Source organism: Staurois parvus, unplaced genomic scaffold (genome assembly GCF_062004578.1).
Source record: "Staurois parvus isolate SC_StPar_1 unplaced genomic scaffold, SC_StPar_1.0 ptg001131l, whole genome shotgun sequence".
Taxonomy (NCBI): domain Eukaryota; kingdom Metazoa; phylum Chordata; class Amphibia; order Anura; family Ranidae; genus Staurois; species Staurois parvus.
This window is the reverse complement of record NW_028318927.1, coordinates 470,498-498,313: the sequence shown is the minus strand read 5'-3', so window position 1 is coordinate 498,313 and position 27,816 is coordinate 470,498. Positions and strand designations below refer to the sequence as shown.

Here is a 27,816-nt window from a genome sequence, read left to right as displayed (position 1 = left end):
ACATACTAATGGAATGGGAGGCTGACATTCTTTATTAAAACTGAATGGACTGCTGAGGCCTTTCACATGGCCACAGGTTGCAACATGATTTTTAAAAAACGAAAGAGGCCTAGATGTGGATTGCAGCTTTTTTTTTTCATCCAGGCACCTTCCCCCTAGTGGCAGTGTGAACGGACTGTGCAAGTCATACTAGAATGCATTTGGCATGAGGCTGAGCCATGCTGAAATAAAGCTGAAGATAAGACGTGTGTGAAGCCAAGTTCATACAAGGGGGTAGATTTACTAAAACTGGAGCACTCCAAATCTGGTGCTGCTGTGCATGGTAGCCAATCAGCTTCTAACTTCAACTTTTTCAATTAAGCTTTGGCTATAAAACCTGGAAGCTGATTGGTTTCTATGCAGAACTGCACCAGATTTTGCACTCTCCAGTTTTAGTAAATAACACCCAAGGCGTCCTAATATATATATATATACTATATATATATATATACAGTCATGGCCGAAATTGTTGGCACCCTTGATATTTTTCCTGAAAATCAAGTATTTCACACAAAAAAGGTATTGCATTAACACATGTTTTGCTATACACATGTTTATTCCCTTTGTATGTATTGGAACAAATATAAAACAGAGGCAGAAAAGCAAATATGACATAATGTCACACAAAACCCCAAAAATGGGCTGGACAAAAGTATTGGCACCCTTAACTTAATATTTGGTTGCACACCCTTTGGAAAACATAACTGAAATCAGTCGCTTCCTATAACCATCAATAAGCTTCTGACACCTCTCACCCGGAATTTTGGACCACTCTTCCTTTGCAAACAGCTCCAGGTCTCTCTTATTGGAAGGACACCTTTTCCCAACAGCAATTTTAAGATCTCTCCACAGGTGTTCAATGGGATTTAGATCTGGGCTCATTGCTGGCCACTTCAGAACTCTCCAGCGCTTCTTTGCCATCCATTTCTGAGTGCTTTTTGACGTATGTTTGGGGTCATTGTCCTGCTGGAAGACCCAGGATCTTGGACGCAAACCCAGCTTTCTGACACTGGGCCCTACAGTGCGACCCAAAATCCTTTGGTAATCCTCAGATTTCATGATGCCTTGCACACAGTCAAGGCACCCAGTGCCAGAGGCAGCAAAACAACCCCAAAACATCATTGAACCTCCACCATATTTTACCGTAGGTACTGTGTTTTGTTCTTTGTAGGCCTCATTCCGTTTTCGGTAAACAGTAGAATGATGTGCTTTACCGAAAAGCTCTATCTTGGTCTCATCTGTCCACAAGACGTTTTCCCAGAAGGCTTTTGGCTTACTCAAGTACATTTTGGCAAACTGTAGTCTTGCTTTTTTATGTCTCTGTGTCAGCAGTGGGGTCCTCCTGGGTCTCCTGCCATAGCGTTTCATTTCATTTAAATGTCGACGGATAGTTCGCGCTGACACTGATGCTCCCTGAGCCTGCAGGACAGCTTGAATGTCTTTGGAACATGTTTGGGGCTGCTTATCCACCATCCGGACTATTCTGCGTTGCAATCTTTCATCAATTTTCCTCATCCGTCCACGACCAGGGAGATTAGCTACAGTGCCATGGGTTGCAAACTTCTTGATAATGTTGCGCACTGTGGACAAAGGCAAATCTAGTTCTCTGGAGATGGACTTGTAACCTTGAGATTGTTGATATTTTGCCACAATTTTGGTTCTCAGGTCCTCAGACAGTTCTCGTCTCCTCTTTCTGTTGTCCATGCTTAGTGTGGCACAGACAGACACACAATGCAAAGGTTAAGTGAACGTCTCTCCTTTTTATCTGCTTTCAGGTGTGATTTCTATATTGCCCACACCTGTTACTTGCCCCAGGTGAGTTTACAGGAGCATCACATGCTTGTAACATTCTTATTTATCCGCAGTTGTGAAAGGGTGCCAATACTTTTGTCCAGCCCATTTTTGGAGGTTTGTGTGACATTATGTCGAATTTGCTTTCTTTCCTCCCTTTTTTTGTTTTGTCCCAATACACACAAAGGGAATAAACATGTGTATAGCAAAACATGTGTTAATGCAATACGTTTCGTGAGAAATACATGATTTCCTGGAGAAATATCAAGGGTGCCAACAATTTCGGCCATGACTGTATATATATATACATTATATATATATATATATATATATATACACACATTATATATATATATATATATATATATATATATATATAGATACTGTATATATATATTATGATGTGCACACATGCAGAGGAATGAATAGATAGATGATAGATGATAGATAGATAGATAGATAGATAGATAGATAGATAGATATTAGATAGATAGATTGATAGATAGATAGATAGATAGATAGATAGATAGATAGATAGATAGATATTAGATAGATAGATAGATAGATAGATAGATAGATAGATGTTTGAATAATAAATATATAGATAATATTTTAATATACATAGGCAGGCAAATTGATAGATAATATATAGATAGATAGACAGATGATAGATATATAGGTCTTAGAATACTGGTCCCATTATGAGGTTTTTCTTTACTACTAATTCATATATGTCTACAGCTACAGTCTCTCTCTCTTTCTTAATTTCTCTTTGCTATATACAGTATACAGTATATATTTAACTTGGTAAATGTATTAGATTTCCACTTGTATGAGCCATGCATACAATGTGTTTGGACCAAAACGGATCCTTCCTCAAGTACATCAAATATGCGTGTTGAACCTGACAAAAGATCTATTTGGGTCCAGAAATATTGTACACATTTATTACACAAGTAGAACTCATTTAGGAAGTGTTGTAGAATTCACATTTCTTGGATATACAGTATATTTGAGCTATTTCTGCATTTATGCAATCAGCATGATAGCTACTAGGAGGTTGGTGCTGCCTGCATCATTGTACATTGTATAAATACAATATATATACACTGTGTGTATATATATATATATATATTTTTTTTTTTTATTATTTATTTTTATTTTTTTAATTATTATTTTTTTTATTTTTTTCCAATATAGATTATAATATAGATCGTTCTTGTAAGAGGCCACAACATCCGTTTGTTTCAGAACCACAAAATGTGATGACACTTTATATTAAAAACATTTTTATTATTTTTAACAAGACAACATTATAATGATCATAGGAAAGGATTTGTCTTTCTTTCTTTATTCAGCATACATTGTAATTTTGGTTGCGATAGTTGCAGGTATATTAATATTTTACACTTGACAGCTTCACTTCTGGGATCAATTCTAGATTCCTGCCTTCATTTTATACAGGCAGGGATACCCGTATTTCGCCGTTTATTCTTGGGGCCACTTCACACTTGTGCAATTTTTGGATGCGTTTTTGTGACACATTTCAGGTATGTTTTTCACATGCTTTTGTATTGTGCTGATTTACTAGAGGAGTTGAGGATCTTTGCACTGTATGAATGAATGAATGTGAATATTCACTTCAATTGCCCAGTAATGTGCAAAGGAATTAAATAGACCTGGATATTCTTTTCGCATGGTTGGATAATTGAAATGGATATTCACACAATTTATTGTATAAAGATTCTCAACCTCTTTTGAGAATAGGCTCCATTGGGTTGATTTGCTAAAGATAAAAACGCTGTTTACTTTGCAAGGGAAAATGCACTTTACAAGGGAATTTTCCCCAGAGCTTCGTGAATTAGGTGAAGCTCTGCTGACTTCCATCATCCAATCATGTGCAAGAAACACATTCACTAAGTTCTGGAGCAAATTCCCCTGCAAAGTGCAATGTCCCTTGCAAAATGAACAGTTTATTTGCTTTTAGTAAATCAACCCCTATTTGCCTTTAGTAAATCCACCCCTATTTGCCTTTAGTAAATCCACCCCTATTTGCCTTTAGTAAATCAACCCCATTTGCCTTTAGTAAATCCACCCCTATTTGCTTTTAGTAACTCGACCCCTATTTGCCTTTAGTAAATCCACCCCTATTTGCCTTTAGTAAATCCACCCCTATTTGCCTTTAGTAAATCCACCCCTATTTGCTTTTAGTAACTCGACCCCTATTTGCCTTTAGTAAATCCACCCCTATTTGCCTTTAGTAAATCCACCCCATATTTGCCTTTAGTAAATCGACCCCTATTTGCCTTTAGTAAATCGACCCCTATTTGGCTTTAGTAAATCCACCCCTATTTGCCTTTAGTAAATCGACCCCTATTTGCCTTTAGTAAATCCACCCCTATTTGCCTTTAGTAAATCGAACCTTATTTGCCTTTAGTAAATCGACCCCTATGTGTTTCTAAGGCAAAAGGCCACTTGCTGAAATTATTTAAAAGCTTTGCCGTGCCATTCATCTCTAAAGCAGACAAGTATTTCATCATAAAGCCTACTAGATGAAAACACTGAGATGGGTTGGCTAGATGGTACACATCTGTTGAAGCATGTTGGGTACAGCTTCTTGCAACAAAAATCCACACGTGCGCACGGCTATACAATTGGTGTGTAAGGATTCCACCTCCAAGAAAGTTATCATTTTTCCTAAATTCAGCCTGTATTACAAGCATACCTCTTTTGGCTGTAAACATATAGAAACGTATTATATGCCTTACAGAGCAAGTATGGCAGTTTTCGGTAATATGGAACAATTTTTACATGTTAAATGATTTTTGCTACGTAGAAAACTGCAATACAATGCCACATTTTCTCTTTCACTAGACACTGCAATCTCTCCTATTCAAGCAGACAAAAAGAAACAAAAATAGTTTTAGTTTAAAAGAACATAAATCAATGTAAGTGCAATATATGCACTTGGTTAAATAAGTCTATAAAATACTCTGAAGGCAGATCTACACAAATCCCATTGTAACATGACACAATAGCTATGAATCATACCCGCGGTGTTAAAGGGAGTCTCTTGCCAAACAAAAGAGCACACGAACTTGCAGAAGTTCACTAATTAGATAAACGAATACTCCTGCCAAGTTTTTTTTTTCTTTTTCCGTGTCCATTTTAATGTTACCATGTAATAATTGGAAGGGTTACTGTCAGGGTCCAAGCACAGAGCAGTGCCGCGATCTCCCAAAGCAGCTTCTGCTCTAGGGTTTTTTTCTTTTTTTTTTTTTTTAAAAAAGGTGCCAGATTTTCTCATTTTTCCTCTGCCGAAAGGCCGAGGCTTTCAAAATTAAAAAAAAAAAAACAGCGATTTTTATTTTAACACGGTTTCAGTTGGCTCTACAGGGACGTGATCTTAAATTCACTTGACAGATTCATGTTAAAAACAACTTGACTGTGTTTCAGATGATTATAAGAAATTTTGGTTTAGTACATACGAGTAATATTACACTTCAGTAGTCTCTCGATTTATAGTTCAATTGTATCTTGCAGTTATTTCAAAGTAAACTTGTAGAACACAAATTTTTACTTAACTTTTTGAAACAGATGACAAAGTAGTGAATCACTGACAATCTAAACAATATATATCTGCTGGCTCATCTATTGGCATGCCATGCTCAGAGCTATGGTAAACCAGTTGTTGACCATGTTTCAAAGAGTGGCAGTTCATTTTTTTTTAAATTTATTTTAATGGGAATGACTTTTTTTTTTTTTAGTTTAGTTCCAGGTAACAACCAGCTCTACAGATGCCATGAAACTATTGTATGTCTATCCAAAAGCTGGGACTTCTCCTTAAGAAGGAAAATGAAAAAAAGACAACCCCACACTTCCGTCCTGTCTTTTTTTTTTTTAACCCAAAAACCAACATAGCTTTGTGGCTTTGTTGCTGATGAATTGAGAAAAGCAATTCTTTTTTGTTTTTGTGGTTTTGGATGTAAAAGAAAAGAGGTTATTAAGGTTCTGCCAAGAGACCGTGAATGTGGGACTAAGCGACGCACTGAGGTTGTTTGGATAGGGGCAAGGGTATTGTCACCCCTGAGGGCAGGGCCCAGCGTGGCTCTAAGCACCCCTGCATTCATGCGATAAGTTTTACACTGGCTGAGGACTGCTAAGACAATAGTAATTTGGACAGATTATGTTTACAGGAAAACGGCCAGCATGTCAAGTAGAAATAAATACGTGAATTTTTTCCGTAGATCAGGTCAATGTAGTAGGAATCCACATTAGTGTACGAGATGAATTTTCTGCAGACATATTTTGTTCTATAGACAAAGCTATCCATGCCGTCCTTTTGCTATATATATAAATACAGTGTACAATTATATGGCGATACACCTGCTTGAATATTTATGCAAATTTATAGTTCTTCAGTAGCTAAAGGTTTGCATATTCCTACACCAAACATTGCTATAGATTTTCTTTTCAACTCCATTATATTATGAATCATTGAAACATCAGATTAGAAAACTACCCTTCATTGATTAATTTTTAACCAAAGTAGACCAAAAAGCCAGCAGGGTTATTGCCAGTAACATAATTATATACAGGGTTTTTTAAGACATATCTCAGGTTTTAAAAAAGGTACAACGTAGATTCACAAAGTTGTTTTTATTGTAATTAGCAGTCCAATTTACCAAATAATTGCGAAATAAATATTTTCCAACACATTCATTCTTTTATAGAAAAAAGCCTAAACCTTTGTATTTGTTCTTCTTTTGCTGGACTCTAAACCATTCACCATATTTATAAATCTGCTATATTCACCATATGTATGTATTCAATAACATTTGCCACTTGCCACCTATTCTGGGAATCTAGTGGTATCCAATGACAAAAAACTGTTGTCCATAGCATTTAATCAACTTCCAACTGCCATTTCTACAGTCCATGGTTAGAAAGTGAAAGGTTCCGCATGGCTGCTATATACCACTGTTTTTCAACTAGGGTTCCCTTGAGGCTGAGGGGTTCCTTGAACAGTAAGCAATTGTGAACTTATTTTCCACTTATTTGATCACCAATGCCAGGGGGGCAATTTTCCACTACCCACCATGGTATGGAGCTACTTCTACACTGACCACTAATGTTATACTGTCTGTTTTTAATTTTTACAAGTCAAATTTTGTAGGAGGTTTGTAACAAAATGATCTGCCCTGGGTGTCAAACACATTAGGTATGCCACATTACTTATTCTTTTATTGAAAACATTTTTCAAATTAGTGATCACGCTAATATACCACGAGCTATAGGTATAATTGGTTTTAGCAGGGGTTCCCTGAGAACCTGAAAATTATTTCAAGGGTTCCTCTATTGTAAAAAGGCTGCTATAGACAATGGAATTTATAGAGAGTGCCACAGACGCTTTAAAGAATTCCATTGCACACGCACAAAACAAATATGGTGTGTGACAAATTCATGCACATGGCAGAAATATGTACATTAATATATCACTACACTGACAGGACGATCTTTACCACTGTACACTGTGCGACATACAATAGTTACTCCAAAGTGGAAATGGTCTTGTTAAGCTCCTATTTTCATGGTCTTGTTTAGCTCCTATTTTTATGGTCTTGTTTAGCTCCTATGTTCTTAGTCTTGTTTAGCTCCTATTTTCTTGGTCTTGTTTAGCTCCTATTTTCATGGTCTTGTTTAGCTCCTATTTTCTTGGTCTTGTTTAGCTCCTATTTTCTTGGTCTTGTTTAGCTCCTATTTTTATGGTCTTGTTTAGCTCCTATGTTCTTGGTCTTGTTTAGCTCCTATGTTCTTGGTCTTGTTTAGCTCCTATTTTCTTGGTCTTGTTAAGCTCCTATTTTCATGGTCTTGTTTAGCTCCTATTTTTATGGTCTTGTTTAGCTCCTATGTTCTTACTCTTGTTTAGCTCCTATTTTCTTGGTCTCATTTAGCACCTATTTTCTTGGTCTTGTTTAGCTCCTATGTACTTGGTCTTGTTTAGTTCCTATTTTCTTGGTCTTGTTTAGCTCCTATGTTCTTGGTCTTGTTTAGCTCCTATGTTCTTGGTCTTGTTTAGATTCTATGTTCTTGGTCTTGTTTAGCTCCTATTTTCATGGTCTTGTTTAGCTCCTGTGTTCTTGGTCTTGTTTAGCTCCTATTTTCATGGTCTTGTTTAGCTCCTATGTTCTTGGTCTTGTTTAGCTCCTATTTTCATGGTCTTGTTTAGCTCCTGTTTTCTTGGTCTTGTTTAGCTCCTGTTTTCTTGGTCTTGTTTAGCTCCTATTTTCTTGGTCTTGTTTAGCTCCTATTTTCATGGTCTTGTTTAGTTCCTATTTTCTTGGTCTTGTTTAGCTCCTATGTTCTTGGTCTTGTTTAGCTCCTATTTTCTTGGTCTTGTTTAGCTCCTATTTTCATGGTCTTGTTTAGTTCCTATTTTCTTGGTCTTGTTTAGCTCCTATGTTCTTGGTCTTGTTTAGCTCCTATTTTCTTGGTCTTGTTTAGCTCCTATTTTCATGGTCTTGTTTAGTTCCTATTTTCTTGGTCTTGTTTAGCTCCTATTTCCTTGGTCTTGTTTAGCTCCTATTTTCATGGTCTTGTTTAGCTCCTATTTTCTTGGTCTTGTTTAGCTCCTATTTTCTTGGTCTTGTTTAGCTCCTATTTTCTTGGTCTTGTTTAGCTCCTATGTTCTTGGTCTTGTTTAGCTCATATGTTCTTGGTCTTGTTTAGCTCCTATTTTCATGGTCTTGTTTAGCTCTTATTTTCTTGGTCTTGTTTAGCTCCACTTTTTTTGTTTACGATATGGCAGCATTTATTTTTGAAATTTTTACAGGTATAGTGCCACAATACCAAGATGCTGTAAATAAAATTGAATTGAATTTGTTGCATGTGTTGTAACTATCTAAGAAACTGTTGCAAATGCATGAATTTGGTCACTTTCAACTTTATTGAATCGTGACCAATGTTCGTCCTATTTTTTTATAAAAATTTATTGGGATTTTGCAAAAAAAAACCTTAGCACAGAAAGTGAACAGAAATATTGCTATGGCGCTTGTTTAGCATAATTGAGTTGTGGAATTCAACGTAATTTGACACCTACCATAACGTAATAGGTATATCTATATCACATTAATTAAATAGGTAAAATATTTCTTTGGTAACCTGTATCAAGGATTAATGAGGATGTTCTGAATGACTAGTATAATTAAAAATAATTCTGTAGCTGTCCTTGTCTCTTTAGATGGGATATGTGCAAACTGCGGGGAGGGGGGGTTCTCTAGTAGACCCGGCGCTGCATGGCAAGCTCAAATGTCTTAAAAAAAATTGCAGCCTTTCTTCTTCCAGGTGGAGTACATTCAAGGCTAGGGTTTCAACCCTCACTTATCACACTTTTATACATAAGCCTTATATTATATAAGAGTTCTTACTGGCAAACATCCATTGGGAAACTGTGCTAGGAAGAAGTAAAAAAAAAAATACTGCGCTAAAATATAAAACAGAGCGCAGGCCACAAAACAGTAAATCATTTACTGTCTACAAGGCGGGCTGAAAGCTGAACAATGAGCGACTGCAGCCAAATTCAGGATGTAGAATCAACAGGAAAAAAAAACTGATACCAAAGACGTGACCACAGACTGGCCTGGTTTTTGTGCCCAGTGCAATGTCATAGTTGTGAATAATTATTACTAACGCTTAGATAATATGTAAGCACAGCTTATTTTAAAGTGAGAGTATTTTTTTACTATTATTATTCATACACTATTTATAATATTTTATCATGCCAAAAGAGTACATGGTATTTAATTGTGACTTATTGCTGTTGACCGTTCATGAAGAGACAGCAATGTGATTTAGCTGTGTTCCATCGTACGTTGCTGGCTTCTCTCCTGGGCATTTATAAAGCTGCAATCTATTGTCCACAGAAGGTAAAATACGGTAGCTTTTGAAAATGGAATCAGCATAATTTTGAAACAGCACTGGAAAAAGTAATAGATGAAAAACAGGCAATATTTGAAAACAAAAAAAAAAGAAAAACAACAAAAAAATAAAATGGTAGACAGTAATAGGACCATATTACAAGTACTCATGTATGCCCATTTATTATTGGTGTAATAATATACCACCCATCCCATTTACCTTTGTTGAAATAAAAAGCATATGCATAAAATTTTAGAGAATAGTGAAATCTCAATTTGGCGACTTAAACTCCAGGCAACAGAGACACATTAACAAATAAAAAAGGAAAAAAGAAAATAATTTAAAGTGTATCTATACACAACAAATAATATGTGAGATATATTGCAGTTTACCTGTCCCTAGATGTGGTGGCTGTATTCGTTTTTCAATTTTCAGTTTTTTCTTTACCAATATCCTGTACACAAAACACTTCCTGCACTAGGGTGACAACGCTCACTCGCTGCACTGTATCTATGGAGGAGTAGAGTTCTCACTCAAAAGTGGTAAAGTCTCCAAAGTTGTTCCCTAAGTGAAGTGCAGAAGGTCAGGCTTGCATAACACAAACTCTTTATAACAACAATGTATTCATTACAAAATTGTTGCACATTTTTTACATAGCATAAATACCTGAACTTGTCTTTGCACCAGCCTCCTGCAATTTCTGCACAGCAGCACTCAGGGCGGGAGAAGGAGGGGCAGCACAAGGTGCCAGCCCACTCTGTATTGCTTATGGGAGGGGGGGCACAGACATGTCCTCTTTAGTTCACTTTTGCTCCTTCACTTTGTCTTACGTTCAACCATTCTGTTCCTTCTTGATAAAGTTTTCCGCCAAGAAACATTTAAACAGGTGTTAAGTGAAGTGTTTGAACAAGGACTAGGGCAAGGGAGTTGTTACCCTTGAAGGAAGAGACCAGCGCGGTGGCCTGGGGGGACCAAACAGTTCTCAGCACCCTTGTACTCATCTGACGGGTGTAACCCTACCTGAGACTCCATACATTTGGATGTAAACTGATCGAACACAACAGTAACTTTGACAGACCATGTTTAAAGGAAAACACCCTGAAATATTGGTAAAATGTTAATTAATCGACTCAGTGATTGAAGTGTAACTAAACTTCTGTTGTAGCTTCCCCCACCCCCAGCACACCCTCCAGGTCTTATGACTATCTTCTCTATCCAGTCAAATATTGAAGATGAGGTAGAATAGCCACTTGTAGAAATTTTTTGAGCCAAGCCATACATGGATCGCACTGTGCACTATCCATTCAATTCTGTAACGTTTATGTTCGGTGCTCCAAGTATAAGCTCTCCATCGGATTGATTAAGACTGTAGAGTGCATGCACGGGTCCGGCTGGGAAGATTTTGACAAGCAGCTGTTGATGCTATCATAGTAGATAAATGAAGATTTTGACAAGCGGCAGTTGATGATATACTGGATAGATGAAGATTTTGACCAGTGGCAGTTGATAATATCAAAGTGAATAGATGAAGATTTTGACTAGCGGCAGTTGATGATATCATACTGGATAGATGAAGATTTTGACCAGTGGCAGTTGATGATATCAAAGTAAATAGATGAAGATTTGACTAGTGGCAGTTGATGATATCATACTGGATAGATGAAGATTTTGACCAGAGGCAGTTAATGATATCATACTAGTTTAGTGAAGAATTTTACTAGTGGCAGTTGATGATATCATACTGAATAGCTGAAGATTTTGACCAGGGGCATTTGATGATATCATACTAGATAGATGAAGATTTTTAACAGTGGCAGTTGATGATATCATACTAGATAACTATCCAGTATGATATCATCATATCTTCATTTATTTAGTATGATATCATCAACTGCCCCTTGTCAAAATCTTAACAATCCATTATGGTATCATCAAATCTTCATTTAAGATTTTGACAAGGGGCAGCTGATGATATCATACTAGATAAATGAAGATATGATGATATCATACTGGATAGTTATCTAGTATGATATCATCAACTGCCACTGTTAAAAATCTTCATCTATCTAGTATGATATCATCAATTGCCACTAGTAAAAATCTTCACTAATCTAGTATGATATCATTAACTGCCTGGATAGATGAACATTTTGACTAGTGGCAGTTGATATCAAATTAGATAGCTGAAGATGTTGACTAGTGGCAGTTGATATCATACTGGATAGATGAAAATTTTGACTAGTGGCAGTTGATGATATCATAGTAGATAGATGAAGATTTTGACTAGTGGCAGTTGATAATATCATACTGGATAGATGAAGATTTTGACCGGTGGCAGTCGATGATATACTGGATAGATGAAAATTTTGACTAGTGGCAGTTGATCTTATCATATTGGATAGATGAATATTTTGACTAGTGGCAGTTGATTATCTCAAACTGGATCGATGACGATTTTGACAAACACCAGTTGATGGTATCCTTCTGGATAGATGAAAGTATAAAATTGGCACTGATGCTAGGGCAGCAATGGGCAAACTACAGCCCGCGGGCCGTATACAGCCCGGCGGACCTTTTAATCCGGCCCGCGGAGCGTGATACTGTCAGGATGGCTTTCAGAATGTGTGTAGGCGGGGCAGCGTGACGAACGTGAGGGGAGCTAGGCTCCGCTCACAGTCCGCCCTGAAGACCGGAACGGCGCGGGAACACGGCGAGAGGAACGCGCGGAGCAAAGGTAAGTAAATTGACACAGGGGGGACTTGGGGACTTAATATGGGGGATGAATTAATATGGGGAATGAATTACTATAGGGGGGATGAATTACTATAGGGGGGATGAATTACTATATGGGGGATGAATTACTATGGGGGATGAATTACTATGGGGGATGAATTACTATATGGGGGATTAATTACTATGGGGGATGAATTACTATGGGGGATGAATTACTATGGGGGATGAATTACTATATGGGGGATTAATTACTATGGGGGATGAATTACTATGGGGGATGAATTACTATGGGGGATGAATTACTATGGGGGATGAATTACTATATGGGGGATTAATTACTATGGGGGATGAATTACTATATGGGGGATTAATTACTATGGGGGATGAATTACTATGGGGGATGAATTACTATATGGGGGATGAATTACTATGGGGGATGATTTACTATGGGGGATGAATTACTATATGGGATGATTTACTATATGGGGGATTAATTATTATGCTTACTATGGGGGAATATTACTATACTTACTATGGATGACACATACACATCATTCATCTACTCTTGGTCCGGCCCCCGGGTCCAATATATGAACCTATTGCGGCCCTCAAGTCAAAACGTTTGCCCACCCCTGTGCTAGGGGAAGGAAATGTAGCACAAGTATAACTGCACCAAAGGTTTAAAGGAGACCTGATAATCTTAGTTTACAAAGGGACATAGGTACTTTTGAACAAATGTGCATCAAGTTCAAAAATTACAGAAAACAGAAGGTCACATCTTGTCTTATGTAAGCATCAAAATATTTAATCTTCATTGATTTTAATTCTGCAAAGCTATGATAGACATACAGTCAGGTCCATAAATATTGGGACATCGACACAATTCTAACATTTTTGGCTCTATACACCACCACAATGGATTTGAAATGAAATGAACAAGATGCGCTTTAACTGCAGACTGTCAGCTTTAATTTGAGTGTATTTACATAAAAATCAGGTGAACGGTGTAGGAATTGCAACAGTTTGCATATGTGCCTCCCACTTATTAAGGGACCAAAAGTAATGGGACAGAATATTAATCATAAATCAAACTTTCACTTTTTAATACTTGGTTGCAAATCCTTTGCAGTCAATTACAGCCTGAAGTCTGGAACGCATAGACATCACCAGACGCTGGGTTTCATCCTTGGTGATGCTCTGCCAGGCCTCTCCTGCAACTGTCTTCAGTTCCTGCTTGTTCTTGGGGCATTTTCCCTTCAGTTTTGTCTTCAGAAAGTGAAATGCATGCTCAATCGGATTCAGGTCAGGTGATTGACTTGGCCATTGCATAACATTCCACTTCTTTCCCTTAAAAAACTCTTTGGTTGCTTTTGCAGTATGCTTTGGGTCATTGTCCATCTGCACTGTGAAGCAGCGTCCAATGAGTTGTGAAGCATTTGGCTGAATATGAGCAGATAATATTGCCCGAAACACTTCAGAATTTATCCTGCTGCTTTTGTCAGCAGTCACATCAGCAATAAATACAAGAGAACCAGTTCCATTGGCAGCCATACATGCCCACGCCATGACACTACCACCACCATGCTTCACTGATGAGGTGGTATGCTTAGGATCATGAGCAGTTCCTTTCCTTCTCCATACTCTTCTCTTCCCATCACTCTGGTACAAGTTGATATTGATCTCATCTGTCCATAGGATGTTGTTCCAGAACTGTGAAGGCTTTTTTAGATGTCGTTTGGCAAACTCTAATCTGGCCTTCCTGTTTTTGAGGCTCACCAATGGTTTACATCTTGTGGTGAACCCTCTGTATTCACTCTGGTGAAGTGTTCTCTTGATTGTTGACTTTGACACACATACACCTACCTCCTGGAGAGTGTTCTTGATCTGGCCAACTGTTGTGAAGGGTGTTTTTCTTCACCAGGGAAAGAATTCTTCAGTCATCCACCACAGTTGCTTTCCGTGGTCTTCCGGGTCTTTTGGTGTTGCTGAGCTCACCGGTGTGTTCGTTCTTTTTAAGAATGTTCCAAACAGTTGTTTTGGCCATGCCTAATGTTTTTGCTATCTCTCTGATGGGTTTGTTTTGTTTTTTCAGCCTAATGATAGCTTGCTTCACTGATAGTGACAGCTCTTTGGATCTCATCTTGAGAGTTGACAGCAACAGATTCCAAATGCAAATAGCACACTTGAAATTAACTCTGGACCTTTTATCTGCCCATTGTAATTGGGACAATGAGGGAATAACACACACCTGGCCATGGAACAGCTGAGAAGCCAATTGTCCCATTACTTTTGGTCCCTTAATAAGTGGGAGGCACATATGCAAACTGTTGTAATTCCTACACCGTTCACCTGATTTGGATGTAAATACCCTCAAATTAAAGCTGACAGTCTGCAGTTAAAGCACATCTTGTTCGTTTCATTTCATATCCATTGTGGTGGTGTATAGAGCCAAAAATGTTAGAATTGTGTCGATGTCCCAATATTTATGGATCTGACTGTATATTATTTCTTAAAAAGTTTTGCTTACTTTGTCTGAGTTTGATGCTTCAACTTTAGAGTCAGAGCACAGAGGTCATCAAACATCTGACAGATACTCCCCTATGAAATGCCTTACCACATGTTATTAGCAAGCATCATATCCCAGCTTCCATGAGTGCCTAACAACATCAAATAACAGAGCCTTGTATTTCTTGATATTAATCTTAAAGTGAAGTTATGCTTACATGTTCACAGTCTTCCTGATATAGATAAACAAAGAATAATGGAAGGGATGAAACAAATACCTTTCCTGGTGAAAATACTTCTCCAGACTCCCTCGAATGCACAGTGATAGGCCAAAATTAAGGTTGAAGGGATCCTGCCATATTCAGCAACCATGGTCCAACTTTGAGGTCTCAGGAGCTCTACAGAATTAGAACGGGCATACAGGTACTTTCTATGCCGAGTAAGTGGTGGTTCAGAAAGCTTTTTTGCTCACAGGTCGACTTTAAGCTACAAAGACTCTGAACTACCACACCTGACTTACTGTTTTTTTTTTTATTGCCAAACATTGGGGGGCTAGAGTGAAATGTCCTATGGGTTGAATTTTAGGACCAAGATTTATGTTGACCTTTTGCCAACAAAGATCTGGTGAATAACAAAACTCTGATGAAGTTATAGCTGTATAGTTTGATGTAAGCTTACTCACTAGGTCATTCATTTCCAGAGATGTAACAGCTATGCCTTACCTTAATTTGCTAAAACCAGTTTACACAAGCACACCTCACTCAAGAGGACTATGCATTTGCAAAGTCAAGCACACCGTCCCCGTGGTCATAACAGCCTAATTCAGATGATATCTCCTCCCAAGAGCAAACCAGCAGATAATATAGCATTGATCAAAAACATTTTTTAAATATTTCTGGTACGCAGAATGGTAATTTGTAATTTTTTTAATCATTAGTTTTAATTTTTTAGCTTATGCTTAGAAATTTGATGTCAGTAAATTTATTAACTTATAATTATGGGCATATTTTATTTTGGATTAAAACTACAGTATATACCTTAGATTGTAAGCTCCTTGAGGGCAGAGACAGATGTGCATGTATAATATATATGTAAAGCATTGCATAAATTGTCAGTGCTCTATAAATACCTGTAAAAATAAATAATATTGTGTTGATTTTCTTTTCTTTAATCCTGGTTGATGTTCATAATCAGATATGTACTCAAACATCTGAAAACTGACATTTACACTGAAAAGTGTTCTGTAAAAAGCCTTGCTGCACTGAAGGTAATGGAAAGGCTGGTGGACATTCCAAACAATTATCACAAAAAAAATATATTATTTCTGTTTAGCACACATTACACTTTTTAAATATTTTTACAATATAATTATTGATAAAAATTGAAGAATTATTTTGTATTTTTCCCAAAATTTTGTATTTACAATTTTTTGATATTCCACAATTGCAAAAAACATGTAAGTAGTTTTTGTTGTCTTGGAATTATTTACAATAAACTATATTTAAATTAATTGTTCATTTTCAAACTGGTAAGCTAAATCTCAGACATAAACCAGCAAGCATAACCGCACACGCGAGCATGATTTTGAAGTGAGGGAGGGTGAACATGGCTTGGCTTTGCTTGCAGCCCAGAGTTGGCACTGGTATACGAGGCCCTCTGTGTCTTCTCCTTGCTAAGATCTTTTATTTTAGCATCAATTTGAACAAGGGATTGCTCTCCCTTGTTACAAGAGCTCAGAAAGAGTCATCCACCTTAACAAACTGACCTGAAGCTGTCTTTTAATTAAATAAAAATAACATGTTACTACCAAACTCATGCCTAAATTGCACCAAAAATCATGGGCAAAGCACAGGTTCTTTTTTTTATCTGCTCTGTTTAGACACTGGGAGCCAGGTAAGGAAGCCATGTGTGAGCCCTGAGTCACTCTGGCTGGAGCTCACAAATAGATATGGACTCTATCTACCCCTATATGACAGCACTTGGCCAATCACCAAGGACCAGTCTTGCCACTTGAGAGGAAGTGGACACTCGTAAAAATGTCACCGCATGTTGAAATGCTCAGTTTTAACATGTGGGCTACTTTCTGTCCAGGCGCATTGGCCTGCACTGTCATACCCATTTCAACACACGCAGTGTTTCCTCTTTTCTTTTATTTGAAGTGTTACAAAGTACGCTATGCTGCCTTGCGTTGACATGCGGTGCCTTCAATTACACCTCTTGGTTGAGTTGCAGTGTTAACAAAGCAGATCAGAAACAATTATTTTATATGTGCGCTAGGGGTGACCTGCATTGATGCAGTGCGAAAAAATAGGGCATTGCATTATGCGTAAAGTCACATGCTCCTCCATACCTGAATATACATGATATTTTTTTTCTTCTGGCAGATAAAAACAGCATATCTGAGAAAAGCAAAGGTGAGTATGTGCTGCTATGGGGGAAAGGGGGCATTATAGTGAACCCTACATGGGAAAAGCACAGATTTGCTTTAGCCTCTTGTATACATATGTGTGGTGGCAAAGCGGGTGGGCTTTAAAGCCCAAAAGCTACACATATGTATCCATGGATGGCTGAAGTTTCACCTTCCCCACCAGGGCTTGGTCACAGAGGTGTGACCAAGCTCTGGTGGGCAGGGCGTAACACGTTAGGGTGCGTGGCTGGAGCAGTGGCTGAGGCCATCACAAATATCCCAACCTGACCTTGGCTGGTTTGAGCAGCGTCCATCTTCTTTCATAATCTATGCTTCTGGAATAGTATTGGGACGCCGCCTCCCATTTTCTGCATACCGGCAGGGTAACTCTTGTGCTCTCTGGCTTGAAGAATTGCCATAAGCTTCTCAGCTCTCAGTCTCTAGTTGTGATTGGGAAGTGTTGTAACGGGTTCCCGATCATGTGACCACCATGACAGCCAATCACACCGGTCACATGACTGTAAATTTCATCTTACACCTTGGGCGTAAGGACCCATTTTAAAGGATGCTGGGGCAGGTGTTATAGTAATCCCTATGTAAAGACACCTTTCCCTGGAAGTCCACCTTGTCCTGGTGCCCAAGAAGTCCCTCATACTCAGTCAAATACTTTTAGGAATCCACAGCTTCAGTTGGATCCAATGGCTATCCCATAACCCAATATAATGGCTTTCTATTGACTGCTGGAGACTCCCATTTTGGGTCATATCATAGAGTTTTGCAGGTTAGTACATTTCCTGGTTGAATGAGTCCTGTGGCATCTGGCTGCACCAAACAAAAGCTCAATGAAGGGCTATTAATATATGTCTCGATAACAAAATCCCACTGTAATTTAAGGGAAATAACCCTTATCTGTGTGAAAAATTGGAGGTCCATGTGACTTAAATAGTCACCATGATGCAGAAAAAAAAAAATCAAACATGTTTCATTTATGTGTAGCTTTCCTCCTTCTCTGCACATCACTGCAGGCAGATCATGCAAAAATTGGTAAAGCTGAGTATCCCCTGGTTCACTACAGCATTAATTTCCTTATAGCACCTAGATGACACTGTGCATATAGAAAATATAAAATCCACGGGACCAATAGGAAAATAACTGAATTTATAGATGTTGGGTCTGCCAGTATTTAGGTACCCCCCTTCCATCATCTATTTGGGGAACATTATATGACACATACTTCAGCAACTGATAATTTTGATTGTTGGACTTGCAAGGGGGACTCATCTGTATATTGAAGAACTGGGCAGATTTCTGCAGGTACAAAAAAATAATTCCTGTAATAGATTTTCACATATTTACAGTATGTGTACTGCACTGTATTGTAATTGTACTGTCTCCCTTTATATTGTAAAGCACTGTGCAAACTGTTGGCATCATATAAATTCTGTATAATAATAATACTAATGATGTTCACACTGTATTGTATACAGAAAAACAAAATATTTTTTCAGGCTGGTTTGCACCTCTGACGGCAACATTTCCTGGGTAAGGCAACAGAAAACTAAAGGTGGCTCAATTACCACATCCAACAATTGGACTTTTATACCAATAACCTTGCCCACCACCATGTGAACTGAGTGTGTACCTGCCTATGTAAATGGAATAGCAGAAAAGAAGGAGCACCCAATGTCCAAAAGAATGCACTTTTGGTGGTAGATTAGGAGGCATTTATCGAGAGCAACAACAAGTACATCAAGCCAACGTGTTTGGGGAGAAAAGACTCTCTCTTCTTCAGGACTGTTCCTGCAGGCTATTAAATGGGAAAAATTCCCACGTCAGTTATATATTTTCCAGTGACCGCTGTCATTCCAGGGGCAGAAATCCTACGCCAACTGCCTATGTAAGTGAACACATATTAGCCGATCTAGCTGACCCCACACTGACGTTCAGTGTATGCTCTATGGTCCTTGTTTGCCATGCACATTGAACATTCAAATATTGTTGCTGCTATGCCTCTTGTTTCACTAAAGAGCACCTCTAAATCTGTGAAGTTTGAAAAAAGCAAAAAACAAAACAATAATTTGGTCAATTTGCTAAGTAGATACACCAAGCTAAATGGCATATAAAATAAATTCAATACACTATGCTTTTGTATGAAAACTTCTGCATATGTATGAATATTTATCATGAGATCGCCTATACTGATTGGTCCTTGAACCTCTGCACATTTATGTTTCACTGTTTTGTAGTGAATATGGTTCTGTAAAGGCTCCTCCATGCAACCTTGATGTGGGTTTATTCGTAATCTATATGGTATGAGCATAGAAAAATGTTAAAAACACTTAGACCCAAACAAGAGAGAAAATCACATTTTTTGTTTTAGACATACTCTGGCTTAGCTGGTGTACCATCAGATGCTGGCGCATACACTCTATGGTAAATCATCCTTGTTAGTAAATGCAGCCTGTGTATGAACATTCACACACATTGGAGACAAGTGATAAATTCCAAGAGCATACAGTATACAGTGTTGCCCATCTGTGTCATTAATGCGCTATCATCCACGCATATACATTAATAAATAAGGCCTATTGTCTGTAATGTGTTAGGCAGGGGTCAGAATCGACTGCCAAGCTCCCCATTACAGCAGCAATGCAAAAAAAAGAAAGAGGGAGAGTGTGCCAAGTTGAGATTTGCTGTCAAAAAGATCTTCTACAACAGAGCTGCTAGGCAATTCTGCTCAAAGCCTCACCTCCCTATTTGACCTCTGTACTTGTTCATGTGATCTGTAATGTCACATGACCAAGTGCAGTCTTCTGTGGAAGATCATCTTACAGCACCTCTTCATGAACACTCTGATCATCACTGCTGATGGGCCAAAAAAAAGGGGACAAGAACATGTCTGGGCCTCCTCTGCAGCAAAAGTCCAGTCACAGTTTCAACCTTGATCCCATGTCCGCTAAGACAAGGTCTACCTAAATCTCTGATCCCATGTCTGCTAAGACAAGGTCTACCTAAATCTCTGATCCCATGTCTGCCAAGACAAGGTCTACCTAAATCTCTGATCCCATGTCCGCTAAGACAAGGTCTACCTAAATCTCTGATCCCATGTCTGCCAAGACAAGGTCTACCTAAATCTCTGATCCCATGTCCGCTAAGACAAGGTCTACCTAAATCTCTGATCCCATGTCTGCTAAGACAAGGTCTACCTAAATTTCTGATCCCATGTCTGCCAAGACAAGGTCTACCTAAATCTATGAAACTTTGTCCACTTAGACAGAGTCTATCTAAATACCTGATCCCTTGTCCACTAAGATAGCGTCTATCTAAATTCTTGGTCCCTTGTCCACTAAGACAGGGTCTACCTAAATCTCTGATCCCATGTCCACTACGACAGGGTTTATCAAACTCCCTGATCCCTTGTTCATTGAGAAGGGGTCTATTTAAATTGCTGATCTTATGTCCACTGAGACAGTTATTATGTTAATCTCTGATTCCCTGTCCACTGAGACAGGGTCTATCTAAATCCCTGATCCTTTGTCCACTAAGACAGAGTCTATCTAAATCCCTGATCCCTTGTCTACTGAGAAAGGGTCTATTTAAATCCCTGATCCCTTGTCTGCTGAGAAAGGGTCTATTTAAATCCCTGATCCCTTGTCTGCTGAGAAAGGGTCTATGTAATTTCACAAATCTCATGTCAGGTAGGACAGAGTCTATCTAAATATTTGATCCACTGTCCGCTAATACAGGGTCTACCTAAATCTCTGCTCCCTTGTCCACTAAGACATGGTCTATCTAAATCCCTGATCCCTTGTCCTCAGAGAAAGGGTCTATTAAAATTGCTGATCTCCTGTCCACTAAGATAGGATCTGTCTAAATCTTTGATCCCTTGTCTGCTGAGAAAGGGTCTATCTAAGTCCCCAAACCCTTGTCTACTGACACATGGTATATTCAAATTTCTGGAACTCTTGTCAGCTAGGACAGGGTCTATCTACTGTAAATTCCTGAATTCTATCTGCTAAGACAGGCTCTACCTAAATCTCTCGTCCCTTGTCCACTAAGACAGGGTCTATCTAAACCTCTGACCCCTTGTCCACTGAGAAAAGGTCTATCTAAATTCCTAATCCCTTGTCCACTAAGACAGGGTCTATCTAAATCACTGACTCCTTGTTCACTAAGACAGGGTCTATCTAAATTTCTAATCGCTGTCCACCGAGAAAGAGTCTATCCAAATCCCTGATCCCTTGTCCACTGAGAAAGGGTCTATTTAAATTTCCGGATCTCATGTCTGCTAAGAAAGGGTCTACCTAAATCCCTGAACCCTTGTCCACTAAGACAGAGTCTATCTAAATTCCTGATCCCTTGTCTGCTGAGAAAGGGTCTATTTAAAATTCTGGATCTCTTGTCGGCTAAGACCGGGTCTATCTAAATCCCTGATCCCTTGAGAACAATTATGTTTTTTTTTCTTAATACCAGAATTGGAATTTTTCTACTGATGGGTGCACATTAAAGCAACCTTGTGAAAGAAGAAGCTGTGTTCTTACCTCTCTTATCTCTCTAGTGAGCGAGGAGTCATAGATTTGCATCCTTTAACAGTCAAAGCTTTCTTGCTATCCATCACTTTCAGGTGTATAATATAGCATGTCCTCCATATGGCGCTGTGGTTCCTTCTGTAATTTAGTAACCCAGAAGCCAGCGAGAGGAACCACATGGCCAAGCAGGGTACACACTTTCCCACAGACCTGAAAGTATTAGATTAGATAAGCCCAACATGATGACATCAGGAATACTCCCTGAATCACTACATGATTGGGGAATTCATACAAACTGTAGCAGACAGAATCTGTCCATCTTCAGCTTGTTCAGTTAAGCTTTGAAAATGAATAATAGAACCTGATTGGTTGCCATACACAACTGCTTCAGATTCTGTCTGCTCCAGTTTTGATAAATTCTGTTCTATGATTGCAGAGTACCTGCACAGGGGATGAATCCATGATCTCCTGCACTCACAGTATGTCTTTAGTCTACTGGGCTGAATGATTAGTCTGGAGGAGTTGTGCTCTAAAGTAAAACTGTGGCTAGGTTATAGACATTCAAATATTTCTATATTCATAACAAACAATAAATAAAACAAGCCATCACTGACCTTTGTAGCTGCAGGCTCTGTGTAACATTCATCTTCTGCAGCAGAACACTTTAATCTCTCGATAGCTTACCATTCTCCCTTTCCCAGCAGTGACCTTGTAACCTTCTAGCCTCTAATGTAAACACAGAGCAGTGCCAGAGGCCTGTTTTGGAGGATGTACTTGAATCAATTTGAGAATGATTTACCCCCACAGTGCTTGCAGTTACAAAGGTTAGTGGTGCTTGTATTAAATCTTACTTACTGCTTTTCTTGTGCTCATTGTGGATTAATTATCCTATAGCGCCTGCGGTTACAAAGGTCACCGAGGGCTTTTGAGACCTGTAGGCTTTGTTTCTCCAGAGTGCCTGCAGCTACAAAGGTTAGTGAGAGCTTGTATAAAACTTTAATTACTGCTTGTTATAAAATGTGCAAAAATATTTGCATGTCCATAGCTTGGCCGCATAAAGTACTGTTATCCATCCTCTTCAAACAAAAATAACCCACCCTTCCATACCCAAGATACATACGTACCTGAATTCCTCAGCTCTGGCATGTTGCAATCTTCATGTCTTCCAGATGAAATCTCCTTCCCGCAGGCAGCGTTTGCGAAGTTGATCTCCTAAAGAGGCCTCCTCCCAAGCGTCTCCTGTATTGGAAGAAGGAACCACAAAAGTGATAATACAGCCATGCCAAAAATGCAATGTGCCAAAACAAATATATATATATGTCATAGCATATAGTAAAATGTACATTTTGGCACTGACATACAATGTGCCAACTGATCTGTAATAAAATCCTAAGTGGAAATGTCTAAACTCAAAGCGAGCTGTACGGTAACTTTTTAGTCTATTTTTCAAGTAGTTATTTCAAATGCTGACTCTTATATGTTTGGTGGACATTTTGCGATAGTCATTTTTAAAAAAAAAAATTTCTTGCCACAATCTTTTCCACCATCCGCACTCAGAGATTGCCACAAAAAAAAGCTGAATTCCACCTCTTTTGTGCCAGTGTGATTTATTTGCCAAACACCCGACTCATTTATTAGCAGGTGCAAAAAATTCAGCGCTAACATTCCCAGCAGCCTATTGTGACAGTGACACAACACAGCCTGACCGGCCACAACACAACGCAGTCTGCTTAAACTGACTTCACGTCGGCCGATTTCAAAGAGATGTATAAGTAGATTCTGCTCTAACCTACACCAGCTAGACCCGCAGATTGGCATAAACCAGGGTATTCAGAAGGAAATGCAGTTTGCTGGATGTTAAAAGAGGCAGGTTAGAGGAAAAGTGAGTATGCTTCTTTTATTTACTTAAAATAAAAAAAGGAAATGCATGGTCGGAGCACAACAATATGCCTGTAGAACATTTATCTGCGTTATTTTATGTTTGATACTTAGGTTTCAATTAAGTTATGACATTTAATAATATATATTAAATAGATTTTGGGTTGAATATATGCCTAATACTGTATATAATTATGTCTGTTTTTTTTATTAAAGGTTTGCATATTAACAAGAACATGCAAACACACACATATATATGTATGTAAGCCGCGGTTAGGTGAGGTGCATGTGTCCATTATAAAATAGGCTAGATGGGTGCAAACAAACAAGGCAGCTTGTGCCATTGCTGATTTTCTTTCTATTCAGTCTTTGCACTCCACAAATCAATGCTTTTATTAGAAATAGGTACATGGGTTCATACAAACATCGTATGTACAAAGTATATGTATGCTGGTGCATGAATGTATCAAGTCCAATAATAACTCATCTTAATTATAGAAGAAGTAAGTATTAAAATAAGGGATTTTTTTTTATTTATTTCAGGTACTTCTATAGCTCCATCAATTTATGTCACACTTTACATATATATTGTACATTCACATCAGTCCCTAACCCTCAAGGGGCGTACAATCTAAGGTAAATAAAAACAGAAAATTGTAAACTTTTTGGGCTATTTGCAAGTTTTAGATTTGCCTATATCTTTGCTGATTTGGAGGTGATCACACAATTTTGAAGCCTGGGCATGACTGTATAATTCTCAGGGCAAACATATTTACACATTTTTAGGTAACTGCTAAAATTAAAAAAAAAATGAAATGTTAGTTAAAATTTTTCTTCTCATATAAATCCTGTATATGTCCCATGGCATCTGAGTTTACAGAAGGATAAACTCGGAGGGCATTTCAGCTTAAAATTTTTAGAGAATTAAAAGAAAATTCTTCAATACATAGGTTTTTGTTTCCAAATAATATATAAAATCACAGTTTTTTCCTCTAATGCATGTAAAGAATTGATTTTAGGGTCTAATAATTGTTTGTTATCCAATGTATACATTCATGCATATAAACAATTCAATTATTTCATTTTGTAGTGTCTATTAAAAACCACCTAAACTCTGGGAGATTTTACCCCCATCATGACCGAGCTATTTTTTGCTATTTAGCACTGCACTACTTTAACTGGCAATTGCGTGGTCATGCAACACTCTACCCAAATTCAATTTATATATTTTTTTTCACACAAAAAGAGCTTTCTTTTGGTGGTATTTGATCACCACTGGGGTTTTTATTTTTTTATTATATAAACTAAAAAAGACAGAAAATTCTGAGAACAAAAACAATGTTTTTTACTCTCCGATATAAAACATATCCAATAAAACAATTAAAAAAAATTAATTTCTTCATAAATTTACATAGTTACACAGTTAGTCTGGCTGAAAAAAAGACAAAAGTCCATCCAGTTCAACCATAAAAAAAAAGAAAAAAAAAAAAAGTTATAATCCTACACCAACAGTTGATCCAGAGGAAGGCAAAAATGTAGGCCAAAATGTATCCTGCTACATGTTTTTGGTAAAACAAAATCCCAATAAGTGTATATTGATAGGTTTGCATGAAAGTTATAGCATCTACAAACTATGATATATATAGTGGAATTTGTTTTTTTTTTTAATACTAGTAATGGTGAATAGCAACTTCAAATGGGACTGCAATAGTGTGGCGGGCAATCTGACACTATCTGACACTGTGGGAATTGACTAGCTGACACTGACATCACCAGTGACACTAATACAGTGATCAGTGCTAATAATATAGAAAGTTACTGTATTAATGACACTGGCTGGGAAGGGGCTAACCTGTAGGGTGATCAAAGGGTTAAATGTGTGCCTATCAATGTTCACTGTGTGTACTGTTTCCGGTTTTTACTAAGCAATGTGCCGGTTTTTGTAGGGAGAAAAAAAAACGGCACATTGCTGCTGTCTGTAGAGAGCCCTGTGTTGTTTACTGACCTTTGTCATTCGCTCAGCCGATCAGCGGGTTTCGTCCATAAATCAGTGGTTGGGGCTCGCTGACTGGCTTCTGTTGTAGTGAATGACAGCGTAGGTGGGGCGATGGGCACGAGTCTGCGTGCCGCTTACCTTGAAATGCAAATCACTTATATTTACGCTATCCTGCACAGCCGTGCCGCACTTTAGCATGAAAGCTACAGAAGGTGGTTGGAAAGCGGTTATAGTGTGCAGGGGAAATTTTCCTGTAATTCCTGTCTTGTCGACAGTTACCATCAGGACAGGAAATAATGGGGAATCTCAGTGATGGGGGCCCAGAGAGAATCTAAAAGCTGCAGTTAATATAACAGATATATTGTAATGAACCAAAAAATTTCTTTCCTGGACCTCCACTATAAATGCCATTAATGAGGATTTTTAGGGTAAGTAAATGGTGTAGTTTGCTCCTGGAATGATAAAGGCTGGCTTCACATTAGCACACCTATGCGTTGTGTCAGGGGCGGACTGACAACTCATGGGGCCCCCGGGCAATAGGGGATCATGGGGCCCCTCTGTCCTTGCCCAAACTCAAAAAAGCCTACGAAAAAGGTACCAGGGGCATCTCATGGGGCCCTTTACTGACCCCGGGCCCTTGGCAGTGCCCGAGTTTCCAAATGGTCAGTCCGCCCCTGCGTTGTGTTAATGTGCTGTAAAACATGCATGGCATTGCTTGCACAGCCATGTCATCTATTCACAGGGATATTTGAATGGAAGACTAAAAGTTCCATCTATCACTGTGGTAGGGGAACTCGTAGATGGTGGCGGGACAAGTGCAGTGACGTCACCCCGCTAGTAGCTTCTTGTTAAAGTAGAAATCCTGCCTAACTCTAACTAGTCTTAAAAATGTCCCCTCCCCCCTTCTTCCACCTATGCTAACTAACCTGTGTAAAGAAAAATGTGTATACTTACCTATTTTCAGCCCACTTCAGGCTGGTCACATAATCTGAGTTCCCTGTGTCCGCCAGCAAGGGCTGACAATGGATGGGTCACAGGAGCCTATGGGTGACATCACTGCTTCCAGGAATTCACAGATGTTGTCAAGCACTGGCTCCTCTCCCCTGCAGCTGCTGCTGACTGACACAAGGGATCATATGACCGGAGTGGGATGAAAAAAGATAAAGCAGTGGGGTGATGTCACCATACTTGTAGTTTAATTTGCACAGTTACATAGTTAGTCTGGCTGAAAAAAGACAAAAGTCCATCCAGTTCAACCATTACAAAAAAAAGTTATAATCCTATACCCACAGTTGATCCAGAGGAAGGCAAAAAAACCCAGCAAAGCATGATCCAATTTGCTCCTGCTGGGAAAAAAATTCCTTCCTGATCCCCCGAGAGGCAATCAGATATTGCCTGGATCAACTTTATCTATAAATGTTATATCCAGTTATATTCTGTGTATCTAAGAAAGAATCCAGGACTTTTTTAAAGCAATCCGCTGAGCTGGCCAGAACCAACTCTTGAGGGAGTCTATTCCACATTTTCACAGCTCTCACTGTGAAGAAACCTTTCCGTGTTTGGAGATTACATTTCTTTCCTCCAGACGTAAAGAGCGCCCCCTTGTCCTCTGTGATGACCTCAGGGTGAATAACTCTACACCGAGTTCACTATATGAACCACTGATGTATTTATACATGGTGATCATATCCCCCCTTATGTATTATACATGGAGATCATATCTCCCCTTATGTATTATACATGGAGATCATATCCCCCTTATGTATTATACATGGTGATCATATCCCCCCTTATGTATTATACATGGAGATCATATCCCCCCTTATGTATTATACATGGTGATCATATCCCCCCTTATGTATTATACATGGTGATCATATCCCCCCTTATGTATTATACATGGAGATCATATCCCCCCTTATGTATTATACATGGTGATCATATCCCCCCTTATGTATTATACATGGTGATCATATCCCCCCTTATGTATTATGCATGGTGATCATATCCCCCCTTATGTA

At 38.5% G+C, this 27,816-nt stretch overlaps 1 protein-coding gene and 1 long non-coding RNA gene across 5 annotated transcripts in view; one reads left to right on the top strand and one right to left on the bottom strand.

Moving 5' to 3' along the window:
• LOC149439389 (uncharacterized) overlaps window positions 1-27,816 on the bottom strand; it is a 173,679-nt gene that overhangs the window by 118,013 nt on the left and 27,850 nt on the right. For 2 of the 4 annotated variants that reach the window (XR_016307823.1, XR_016307822.1), the window contains exon 2: window positions 23,046-23,160. This is a non-coding gene — a long non-coding RNA (uncharacterized LOC149439389). Of the gene's footprint in view, window positions 1-14,979; window positions 15,384-18,533; window positions 18,701-23,045; window positions 23,161-27,816 lie in introns of those variants that run through there. The other 2 variants (XR_016307821.1, XR_016307824.1) reach the window with 2 other exon arrangements.
• The window catches only part of NFIX (nuclear factor I X), a 326,337-nt gene continuing 322,305 nt past the window's right edge, over window positions 23,785-27,816 (top strand). The window contains exon 1 of the mRNA XM_089659080.1: window positions 23,785-23,803. The gene's annotated coding sequence lies outside the window, so the exon portion shown is untranslated. The remainder of the gene's footprint in view (window positions 23,804-27,816) is intronic.